The 12305-nt window shown below is 49.3% G+C and overlaps 1 pseudogene; it reads right to left on the reverse strand.

The window, feature by feature from the left end:
* Positions 1–10011: 10011 nt before the first annotated feature.
* LOC139279866 (U2 spliceosomal RNA) lies at positions 10012–10242 on the reverse strand (annotated as a pseudogene).
* Between the last annotated feature and the right edge of the window lie 2063 nt (positions 10243–12305).

Below are 12305 nucleotides of genomic sequence, written 5' to 3' on the forward strand. Positions count from 1 at the left end.
AGAGGCCAGAACTTGGGTTTTATTGTATAAATATCTTGTTAAACTGAACCATTACGGAGGTGTTCATTTAGCCCTTGACTGAGTGAAACCTACCCCTTGCGAGCAAGTAAATTAAAAAGAAAACTTCTACCGGAGCTGTAAGTGTCGGAGTCATTCTTTTCGGAGGTCGAGATTTCGACAGTGTTCAATATGGAGGAGTACTAATTTATCAACTGATGGAGGGCGGTAGGTGGTAATCAGCAGGAGGTTTCCTTGCCTATGCTTGATCTGAAGCCATGAGTATGGTGTTCCTGACACAGATGAGACTGCACACAGGGAGGTTAAAGTAACAGTGACCTCAGTCTTTATTAAGACACTCCAGAGTGAGGAACAGGACTTAGGGGCCTATATTAGGAGCTTATATACAGTGCTCCCAAGGGATGCTGGGATCCCTTGGGACTTCAGGGGATGCACTCTCTGGTGGTGGAACATGGGAGTGCATGCTTTACAGATACACAACATCACTCCCCCGCAAAGTCAAAGTGAAAACTATTTACAAGGTGAGGCAGTTCGGAGCCTTTCTTTCCCTGGTGGGCCGCCTCGGTACAAAATGTCTGTTCTGGTGTGTTGGCTGTGCCCTTGCTGGGCTGGCGTGTTGTTGGCCCTGCAGGGCGACTGGGTGAGCCTGGCCTTGCTGGGCTGTTGGGCGTGATGGGTTCAATTTCCTGGTTCGGGGTGGTGTCGTCGATCCTTTGGGTGTGTGTTGTGGGCTCGAAAAAGGTGGTGTCTGCTGTGGGTTGTTCAGGGCAGTCTGTGAACTGCAGCCTCATTTGGTCCAGGTGCTTTCTGAAAATTTGTCCATTGTCTAGTTTGACTACAAACACCCTACTCCCATCTTTAGCTATCACCGTGCCCGCGATCCACTTGGGACCATGTCCATTGTTTAGCACATACACAGGGTCATTCAGATCAATTTGCCATGACACAGTGGCGTGGTCATCGTTTACATTTTGTTGCTGCTGCCTGCTCTCTACCTGATCATGCAGGTTGGGGTGAACCAGCGAGAGTCTGGTTTTAAGTGTCCTTTTCATGAGTAGCTCAGCCGGGGGCACCCCTGTGAGCGAGTGGAGTCTCGTGCAGTAGCTGAGCAGTACTCAGGACAGGCGGGTTTGGAGTGAGCCTTCTGTGACTCGTTTAAGGTTCTGTTTGATGGTTTGTACTGCCCGCTCTGCCTGCCCATTGGAGGCTTGTTTAAACGGGGCCGAGGTGACATGTTTGATCCCATTGCGGGTCATGAATTCTTTAAATTCGGCACTGGTGAAACATGGCCCGTTGTCACTGACCAGTATGTCAGACAGGCCGTGGGTGGCAAACATGTCCCTTAGGCTTCCAATGGTGGCGGTGGCGGTGCTTCCCGACATTATTTCACATTGAATCCATTTTGAAAAAGTATCCACCACCACCAGGAATATTTTACCGAGAAACGGGCCTGCATAGTCGACATGGATCCTCGACCATGGTCTGGAGGGCCAGGACCACAAACTTAGTGGTGCCTGTCTGGGCGCGTTGCTCAACTGAGCACACTCGCTGCATTGCCGTACACAGGACTCCAAGTCAGAGTCGATACCGGGCCACTCCACGTGGGATCTGGCTATCGCTTTCATCTTTACTATACCCGGGTTTGTGCTGTGGAGATCCGAGATGAACGTCTCCCTGCCCTTTATGGGTAGTACTACACGGTTGTCCACAACAGGCAGTCTGCCTGAATGGACAGCTCGTCCTTTTGCCACTGGAACGCATTTCAATGGGGATGCTGGCCCCGCTCCCATGCAGTACACAGTTTTTTACGAGGGACAGCAGAGGATCTTGACTAGTCCAAGTCCTAATCTGGTGGGCCGTGACAGGTGATTCATCATTTTCAAATGCTTCCATGACCATCAACAAGTCTGTGGGCTGCGCCACCATCAACAAGTTTGCAGGCTGCGCCATTTCCACCCCCGTGGTGGGCAATGGTAGCCGACTGAGAGCATCCGCACAGTTCTCGGTGCCTGGCATGTGATGGATGGTACAGTTATACGCTAATAGCGCGAGCACCCACCTTTGTATGCAGGCTGAGGCATTAGTATTTATCCTCTTGTTTTCAGAGAACAGGGATATGAAGGGCTTGTGCTCGGTTTCCAGCTCAAATTTGAGGTCAAACAGGTACTGATGCATTTTCTTTACCCCGAACACACATGCTAATGCCTCTTTCTCAATCATGCTGTAGGCCCTCTCGGACTTAGACAATCTCCTGGAAGCATAGGCGACAAGTTGCAACTTCCCCGCAACATTAACTTGTTGTAATACACACCCGACTCCATACTACGACGTGTCACATGCTAGCACAAGTCTTTTACACGGGTTATACAAAACAAGCAGCTTGTTGGAGCATAAAATGTTTCTGGCTTTCTCAAAAGCAATTACTTGGTTTTTTTCTCCATACCCAGTTCTCACTTTTACGCAATAACACATGTAGGGGCTCTAAGAGGGTGCTTAACCCCAGTAGGAAGTTACCAAAATAGTTGAGGAGTCCCAGGAATGACCGCAGCTCCGTGACGTTCTGTGGCCTGGGCGCGTTCCTGGTAGCCTCTGTCTTGGCGTCTGTAGGCCGAATGCTGTCCGCTGCGACCTTTCTCCCCAAAAACTCCACTTCTGTTGCCATGCAGACGCATTTCGACCTCTTCAGCCGCAGCCCTACGCGATCCAGTCGCTGGAGGACCTCCTCCAGGTTTTGTAGGTGCTCGACGGTGTCTCGACCCGTGACCAATATGTCATCCGGAAAAACCACCGTGCATGGTACCGACTTGAGTAGGCTCTCCATGTTTCTCTGGAAGATCTCTGCAGCCGACCGAATTCCAAATGGGCATCTGTTGTAGATGAACAGTCCCTTGTGCAGGTGAGGCCCTTCGAAGACTCCTCCAGCTCTTGCGTCATGTAGGCCAAAGTCAGGTCGAGCTTGGTGAACGTCTTGCCTCCTGCCAGCGTCGCAAATAGGACATCTGCCTTCGGTAGCGAGTATTGGTCCTGTAGCGAGAAACAATTAATAGTTACTTTATAATCGCCGTAAATCCTGACCGTGCCATCACTTTTGAGTACTGGAACAATCGGGCTGACCCACTCGCTGAATTCCACTGGGGAGATGATGCCCTCGCGTTGCAGCCTGTCCAGCTCGATTTCCACTCTCTCCCTCATCATGTGAGGTACCACTCGCGCCTTGTGGCGAATGGATCGTGCCTCTGAGACCAAGTGGATCCACACCTTCGCCCCAGAAAAGTTTCCAATGCCTGGCTCAAAAAGGGAAGGAAATTTGTTAAGAACCTGGGTACACATCGATATGTGATAGTGCTCGGATTCCCAGTTCCAGCGGATTTTGCTCAGCTAACTCCTTCCAAGCAATGTGGGGCCATCGTTCGGGACAATCCAGAGTGGCAGTTCATGCACCGTGGACTCGTAGGTGACCTTGACCTTGGCGCTGCCCAGGATAGTGATAAGCTCTTTGGTGTACGTCCTCAGTTTCGTATGGATGGGGCTCAGGGCTGGTCTGAGTGCCTTGTTGCACCACAGTCACTCAAACATCTTTTTTACTCATGATGGATTGGCTAGCACCAGTGTCCAGTTCTATGGCTACTGGTAAGCCATTCAATTTTATATTTAACATTATAGGTGGACATTTCATCGAAAATGTGTGCACCCCGTGTACTTCAGCATCTGCCTCCTCTCTCTCAGGCTCGAAATTGCTTTGATACACCATGGACCGATCTTCTTCTGCCACGTGGTGGTTAGCAGGTTTTGCAGAGCTTGCAGCTTGTCTGCAAGCTCGATGGAGGTGACCCATTGTTCCACAGCTCTTGCAAATATATCCTTTGAAGCGGCATGAATAGGCTGAATGGAAGCCTCCATAATGCCAACAAGGTGTGAATTGCCTTGCATTCATCCTTTGTTGGGGACTCTGAGTCATCTGGGTCACCTGAGGCCTGCAGGCAGTTGCAGACTCGTGGTTTCTGCCTGTACGTTTCTGCTCGCAAACACAGTTCCAGTTAATTTATGAACATTGCTAGCACTAGTGTGCTGAGAGATTTGTTTGGTGTTATCACTGGTGGACATAAACACCTGTGCTATCGCAATGGACTTAGTGAGGGTCGGTGTCTCCACAGTCAAAAGTTTTCGTAGGATAGTCTTGTAGCCAATGCCCAGTACAAAAAAGTCTCTGAGCATTTGCTCCAGGTAGCCATCAAACTCACATTGTCCTGCAAGTCGCCTTAGGTCGGCGACATAGCTCGCCGCTTCCTGACCTTCAGATCACTGGCACGTATAGAACCGATACCTCGCCATCAGCACGCTCTCCCTCGGGTTAAGATGCTCCCGAACCAGTGTACACAGCTCCTCATACGACTTATCTGTGGGTTTCACCGGAGCCAGAAGATTCTTCATGAGGATGTAGGTCGGTGCCCCGCAGACCGTGAGGAGGACCGCTCTCCTTTTTGCAGCGCTTCCTTCTGCGTCCAGCTCGTTGGCTACAAAATACTGGTCTAGCCGTTCGACATAGGCTTCCCAGTCCTCACCCTCCGAGAACTTCTCCAGGATGCCCACAGTTTGCTGCATCTTTGCGTTGGATTCGTATACTCGTCGCCAGTTATTGTGTTCCTGACAGAGATGAGACTGCACACAGGGAGGTTAAAGTAACAGTGACCTCAGTCTTTATTAAGACACTCCAGAGTGAGGAACAGGCCTTAGGGACTGGCTTATATACAATGCTCCCAAGGGATGCTGGGATCCCTTGAGACTTCAGGGGATGCACTCCCTGGTGGCGGAACATGCGAGTGCATGCTTTACAGATACACAACAATGAGACTTCATGGGATTTAGAGTCAATGTTGAGGACTCCCAGGGCCACTCCCTCCCGACTGCATACCACGGTGCCCCCACCCCTGGTGGGTCTGTCCTGCCGGTGGGATAGGACATACCCAAGGATGGTGATGGAGGATTCTGGGACATTGGCTGAAAGGTATCATTCTGTGAGTATGACTATATTAGGCTGTTACTTGACTAGTCTGTGGAACAGCTCTCCCAATTTTGGCACAACTCCCCAGATAATGGTGAGGAGGACTTTGTAGGCTCGATTGGGCTGGATGTGCCGTTATCGTGTCCATAGTCGGTGCTGAAGTTGATGCCGATGGTCCGTTTGCTTTTCTTCTTCTTCTTCTTGTTTCTCGTAGCGGATTTGTTACAACTGAGTGGCTTGCTAGGCCATTTCAGAGGACAGTTATGAGTCAACCACATTGTTGTGAGTCTGGAGTCAAATATAGGCCAGACCAGGTAAAGACGGCAAATTTCCTTCCCGAAAGGATGTTAGTGAACCAGATTGTTTTTTTGCAAAAATCCGGTAGTTTCATGGTCACCATTACTGACACTGGCTTTTTATTCCAGATTTATTTAATTAACTGAATTTAAATACCCCAGCTGCTGTGGTGGGGTATTTAGGCTCACGTCTCTGGATCATCAGTCCAGGCCTCTGGATTACTAATCCAGTAACATTACCACTATGCTGCCGTTCCTGGTGTTAGGAGGTGTAATGAGGCTCATACACACTCTGTACAACACCTCCAAAACATGGCTAAACTTGCAGTTCACTGAAATTAATACACCACAAAATCGAGCAATTGGGCCTATTCATCTGATTAAGTAAGATATTGTCCTATAATGCTCACATAAGATATATAGGGTACTTTCCTCTTTTTCACTGCATACTGGATACAGTGGTAAATCAATCATAAAGATTAATGTGCTGGTGTTTACATATGATAAAGACCTGTTGGTTGCATGGATACATGAATTTCTGTACCTGTAAACATAGGAAGGGATAATATCTTAAAGGTGTGTGGTCATCAAATAGTTTTGTCATTCTTGGAACAAATAACTTGGATCAAGCCCAAAATGTTACCATAGTAACAGCATTACAAAGTCCAAAAGTTTCCAGAAGTAGAGGGCAGGGAATTCAATATAGTGTCCCTAGAAATTCAATGAAGCAGTTCAGAGCATATGGACAATTGAGTGAGGGTTGAGGAATAACGATGAGCAGAATACGCCAGAAGAGAATGCAGAATGGGGTTAGATGCTAAACGATGAAGGTAGACGAGGGTTTGAGGCTGAGGGGAAAGGAAAGGTAGGGTATGGTTAGAGGTTGAGGTGAAGGTAGCAGAGGTGGGTGAAGGGAGAGGGAGTAGAAACATGAAGGAGGGGGGAAAAGAGAGGGGGATGGAGCACATAGGGAGACTGAAGGGGGGAGAGTGGGAGGAGAGAGGCGTAATGGGGTAGGATGGAGTGCAGGGAAGAGAGAGGATGAGGTCGAGGAAAGGGAGGGGAATGGAGATGAGTGAGGAGAACAGAGGATGAAGGAGGTAGGGAGGAGAGAGGAAGTGAGAAGGACGGAGGATGAGGCAGAAAGGAAGTGGAGAGGGGAGGAAGGAGTGGGAGGCAGAGAGAATGTAATGCAGGGAGGAGGGAGGTGACAGAGGTGGAGAGAGGAGAAAGAAGTAGAAGAGGGAAGGAGGAAGGGGAAGGGAGCTGAGGGGTAGGGAGGTGTCATCGGGCGCACCAGAATCTCTCATTTCCACAGCTGAGGCCAGAAATATTAAGAATCAAGAGGATAGAAATGGACCTTGCTATGCCCATTTTAAGGCCTTAATTTTGGGAATCCATTTCCTGTGCCCTAAGAATGCCCAAAAAGGATCCACTACAAATTGGGTCGGGCCATATTTCAAGTGTTTGGGGTGGCTGCTTAAAACAGGTGTTAGGCCTCTTGCATATGCTAATGAAATTAGGATTCTTCTAGGAAATTGGGCAGGCAGGCATTGGGCCTGCATGGCTCAGGTTTTGCTGGCATAACTACAGCATAGCCAGCAACCACTACCGAATTTGCATTTAATTATTTTAAAAATTGATGTGGAGTATCACCCAAATAGATTGCACCACACTCACTGACACAGTTCCCTTTCTAACAGAAGTGAGTAGCAGCAGACAGGTGGAGGGAAAGCACATCTTCAGAATCTCACTGTGTTGAAGGAGACGGTGCTGGAGAAAATTGGAGGCCGCGGCGAGCGACAAGGTTGAAAGCATTTCAGATGACAGTATGCTCATACCTAATCGTTCTTTTCATATCTCACTTCCCCCTCATGGCAAAATCTCTTCATATTTACAAGTTGCTGATGGTGTATGTATGGATGTCTTGCTTTCCCTCCTCCCATCAGCCCGACCCTTGTGCCTTTACCCTTTCAGATACCCAAGAACTGCCATCAGCCCAGCCTGACCCTGGCCTCGTGGAGGAGGAGAGTGAAGGAGAAATGACACCTTCAGTCAACCTGACACTCCCAGACACTAGCTCAGAAAATGGCACTGCACGTACTTCAGGGGCTAGTATAGATGCAGGATCTGCACGTGGTGAGACTCCGGGCACAAGTGGGCTGCAGCCAGGCCAGGGGAAAAGGGTAGCGCAGGTCCTAGCTCCCCAGAGGTTGAGTTTGTGCATGGGTTCTGCTACACAGGACTCAGATGATGACTTCAATGGGGCGGTCTACAGAAGAAGGGTGATGGACATGCACACCAAACTGCTTGTGGTCAGAGAGCTTCTTGTCAGTGCCAAGGAGCATGGAGGAGTCTGGCTCCAACATTGCCGGGGCTTTGTGTGGTGCTTAGAGCCCATGATTTCCAGGATGGAAGTGGTGGGTAACTCCATTAGATCACTTGTGGATCCAGCCATGATGCCGTGTGTGGTAAGCGATGTAACAGCTTCCATTGCAGCACAAGCAGGAGCGACCCAATATCTCAGTGCTGTAGTGGAAGCTCAGGCCATTCTCATGCAGGGTCAGCTTGCTGCCACACAAGTTCAGACTGTTGCCATCGTGCCTGGGTTTAAAAGTGTGGCAAGGGGCTTGCAGGTCTCACAACTGGCCAGCAATCTGTGCTCTAACAGATGGCTAGGATTGTTGAGGCATCGCCCTGGGGGAGTGGCGGTGGGTCGGTGGGGCAAGAACCTGCTGTCCTCTCTCAGGATGACAACATTCGTCCTCCCACTACTGCCATTCTGCCAGTCAGCCAGCCAGCACAGACTGCTGCTGCCCATCACGAGATGGTGCAGTCCGAAGCCGGGCCTTCTAGGCCCAGAGCTGCCTGACATCAAGGCCATCTACAGTCTCTCCCATGGAAACTCAGCAGCCTTCCACTAGCCATGCTACAGTCACTGGGGTAACACTTAATCGGAGCATAACACCAGCCCGGCATGAAATGGAAAAGGCCATCCGACAACTGAAGAACAACAAGGCCTCAGGAGCAGATGGAATCCCCGCCAAAGCACGAAAGCATGGCGGAGAAGCACTATTGGCATGAATACATGAAATAATTTATCGTATTTGGATGGAGAAGAGCATGCCAGGGTATCTCAGAGATGCCGTAATCGTGACCATCTTCAAGAAAGGTGACAAGTCCGATTGCGGTAATTACAGAAGAGCTTCCCTGCTGTCCGCCACAGGGAAAGTCTTCGCAAGTATCCTCCTCAATCGCCTTCTCCCAGTGGCTGAAGATCTCCGCCCAGAGTCGCAATGCAGATTCCGTCCACTAAGGGGCACAATGGTGTAAGTGGTTTTGCCTTTGGTGGTTTCGAATCACCCCCTTTATAACAGTTCTAGACCTGGGAATTACAGTAGCGAACAGAATAGTCAGTTATAGACAGACCATCACAATGCTTTTATTCAAGTTAAAGCACACACCTGCTTCCAGTAAAACACACCCTGATGGCGTAAATAAACACAGTACAACACACAATACTTCCCTATCGCGAAGTACCGATGACTAAATCCACCCCTGCTTGGATCAATAGGGCACCACCAAATCTGTCCAACAGATTGTGTGTACACCTATGATTCACTCAGAACCTCCTCACGAAATCCCTAAAGCTTGGTTGGGACGTACGATGTGGTGCGGTGGTCTAAAATATGTGTGGGCTGGGATAATGCTCACCAGTTACCCCTTTGGGCTACTCGCTGGTTCTCCTGATGAGGCGTATCTTCTGGTTCCATACCAATCTGTGGTTTCCAAGTCCCAGTCTCAAGGTACAGCAGGCAGTGAAGAAGGCAAATGGTATGTTGGCCTTCATAGCTAGGGGATTTGAGTATAGGAGCAGGGAGGTCTTACTGCAGTTGTACAGAGCCTTGGTGAGACCTCACCTGGAATATTGTGTTCAGTTTTGGTCTCCTAATCTGAGGAAGGACGTACTTGCTATTGAGGGAGCGCAGCGAAGGTTCACCAGACTGATTCCTGGGATGGCGAGACTGACATATGAGGAGAGACTGGATCAACTGGGCCTTTATACACTGGAGTTTAGAAGGATGAGAGGGGATCCCATAGAAACGTATAACACTCTGAGGGGACTGGACAGCTTAGATGCGGGAAGAATGTTCCCGATGTTGTGGAAGTCCAGAACCAGGGGACACTGTCTTAGGATAAGGGGTAGGCCATTTAGGACTGAGATGAGGAGAAACTTCTTCACTCAGAGAGTTGTTAACCTGTGGAATTCCTTGCCGCAGAGTTGTTGATGCCAGTTCATTGAATATATTCAAAAGGGAGTTAGATATGGCCCTTACGGCTAAAGGGATCAAGGGGTATGGAGAGAAAGCAGGAAAGGGGTACTGAGGGAATGATCAGCATTGATCTTATTGAATAGTGGTGCAGGCTCGAAGGGCCGAATGGCCTACTCCTGCACCTATTTTCTATGTTTCTATGTTTCTATGTCCCAGTTAAAATAGCGACGCTCTCTTTGCTCGTAGATGATGGTTTCTTCTCTCCGTCCCAGATGGAGTGCTCGGTCCTTGAATTTTTTTTTTTTTTTTTATAAATTCGTAGCCAATCGTTTCCAATTCTTTGTCAAGTCACAAACGCCAGAGGTCACCCTGCACCAGTCAAGGATCACTCTGCGCCAATGCTCTTAGCCAAAAGGCCTAGAGCCACTGCACCGTTCCTGGAAGTACTGCAATACCAGGTTCGTGCCATGGAGGTGGATGGGTCAGGTCCCCCACACACCTCCGTGGAGGTGGATGGGTCAAGCCATCCCACCCACCTCCTGTTTACAAAAATGTAAGCATATACCTTCCTGACCAGGGAGAAACCACCCGGAGGTCATGGTGGCTGGTCAGGTTAGTTATGCAGATCTTAGCCAAAAGGCCGAGAAGCGTGCTCGGTCCTTGAATGTGTTGAACGAAGCAAGTAAACGTAGAAGAGGAGAGAGAGAGAAATGACAGCAAATGCCGTCTTTTATATCTGAAGAATGCTTGCTGAATCCTCGCGCCACAAACCAGTGCTTTGCCTGAGACAGTCTAACTAAAGAGCCTGAATCACCTCTCTGGCATGTGTCTTTGTTACCGAGCTCTTCCTGGGGATAAAGGCTCCAATGAGTCTGGGTGGCCAATAGCTTCCTTTGTCCTGACTTTCCCGCATTCTGGGGCTAGCTGCAGTAATTTTGATGGCTTGAGCACTGACCAGTTTACCTGATCTCTCACTGATGGGTTCCCATTACATGACAAAAGGGTCCTCTATCAGCCATCTACCTGCTATGAAGTTCCTGCTTTCAGCCATTGACTCATCCCAGACTATCCCCACCCACCTGATGTGTATTTCTGTGGAACATGCCTTGGCCTGTCCCAGTCATGCTATCAGTTCTTCTGCAGTAAATGAAACATGGAAAAGCAATGTTCAAAATTTAAAGTCCAAAATCCTGAAGTCTGTGTCGATGTTTATGCCGATTCTTACAGTCCCCTCCTTTGATATTTCAAGAATCCCTCTGGAATATCAAACGTCTGCTGGTGAAAAAACATCGTGGCCTCCAACTAACCCTATAGACTTTATTTTTAAACACCCTGAATACATCCCTTAAAATACAACACGAACCACATTCATACAACATATTTACAGAGAAAAACATTCAGGTTCAACCTTTAACCAAGGCCTCCCACCAACTTCAGAGCGCCTTGCTTCGCCTACAGCCGCAACAAATACATTACAATGAGAAACTGTATAATTACAAGAGTGTGCGAACAAATCCGGATCCATGGAGGAACTTCTACATTCAAACCAAGGTCCCACCAGGGCGGGGGATTTATCCCTTTAATTTTCTCCCCTGTGTTCCGGAGTTTGTCTGTTCCAATGTAAAATAATGTTTCTGCACGAGCTCGACGGCTTTTATTAATGTTGTGAGCTGTTCGGGCAGAAAAGGAATCCAGTATCTGAACTGTGTGATGTACTGCTACAGATTCTGGATTGTGACGTTCACCGTGATGTGTACCGTGGAATACTCTGGGATTGGAAGGATGAGCTCTTGGGCCACTTGAACTTCGGTGTGGGGTTTGAAGCAGAAAGTCGTGTCGGTGACCGGACAGCAAATGTCGTGGGGCACCCGGTACTGGTCCACGCTCGTCGTGACACAGTACGTCCCGTTGCCCGCATATGCTATCTGAGGTGAACCGTGGCTCTGGGCCATCACCTCCATGGTGCAATTAATAGGCTCTGCACTCTCTGATTCAAACCATGGCACTCTGGCCGATCGAACGCGTTCAAGTGCTGGGGACACAATATGACGTGTGCGCCCCTGCTCTGGCAACCCATGAGGTCCGTGCCTGTCATGGCGTGCTCCCATTTTATTACAACTGGTGGGGCCCCATGGTACCGCACATGCACCCCTCCCGTAGGACGGCAATGTTTTACACTCTGTATACCTGCGCTGGCTGTGGTGTCGCGCCCATCACTGGCATACGCAACACAATCCTCATAACCGAGTGGTTGGACCGACTGCAATCCACTGGGACTGGGTAGGCTTCGGAAGCTAAATGGAGCTGACACGGACTCTGAATTGTGATACGGGCTGAGCGCTGCGAGGTGCCGGTTACTGACCCACGATGGGACGTGACCTTGCTGGAGGTCCTCCAAATTACTGCGGCCCTCACCTAGCAACCAGGCACCGTACAACACACACACTTCATTCATGGCTGCCTGTGCCGAGGCATTCCTGTCCTCCCGTATTAATTCATTGACCGTTTTAGCATGTGTCTCCAGCTCCGCAATAACCTTTTTTAAGTGAATAGTCATCGTTGGTTGTCCTTTAGCTCCGCCCTACCACTTTGTTCCTTTCCCCCAGGATCTTCCACAGCTGGTCCTTTAAACCGCTGATCTGCATCTGCAGCTGCACGTCATCCATACTATTGACGAGAGATGTACCTGCGCTAAACGCCGTAGCGAAATTATTG

The sequence above is a fragment of the Pristiophorus japonicus genome, chromosome 1, assembly GCF_044704955.1.
Source record: "Pristiophorus japonicus isolate sPriJap1 chromosome 1, sPriJap1.hap1, whole genome shotgun sequence".
NCBI lineage: Eukaryota > Metazoa > Chordata > Chondrichthyes > Pristiophoridae > Pristiophorus > Pristiophorus japonicus.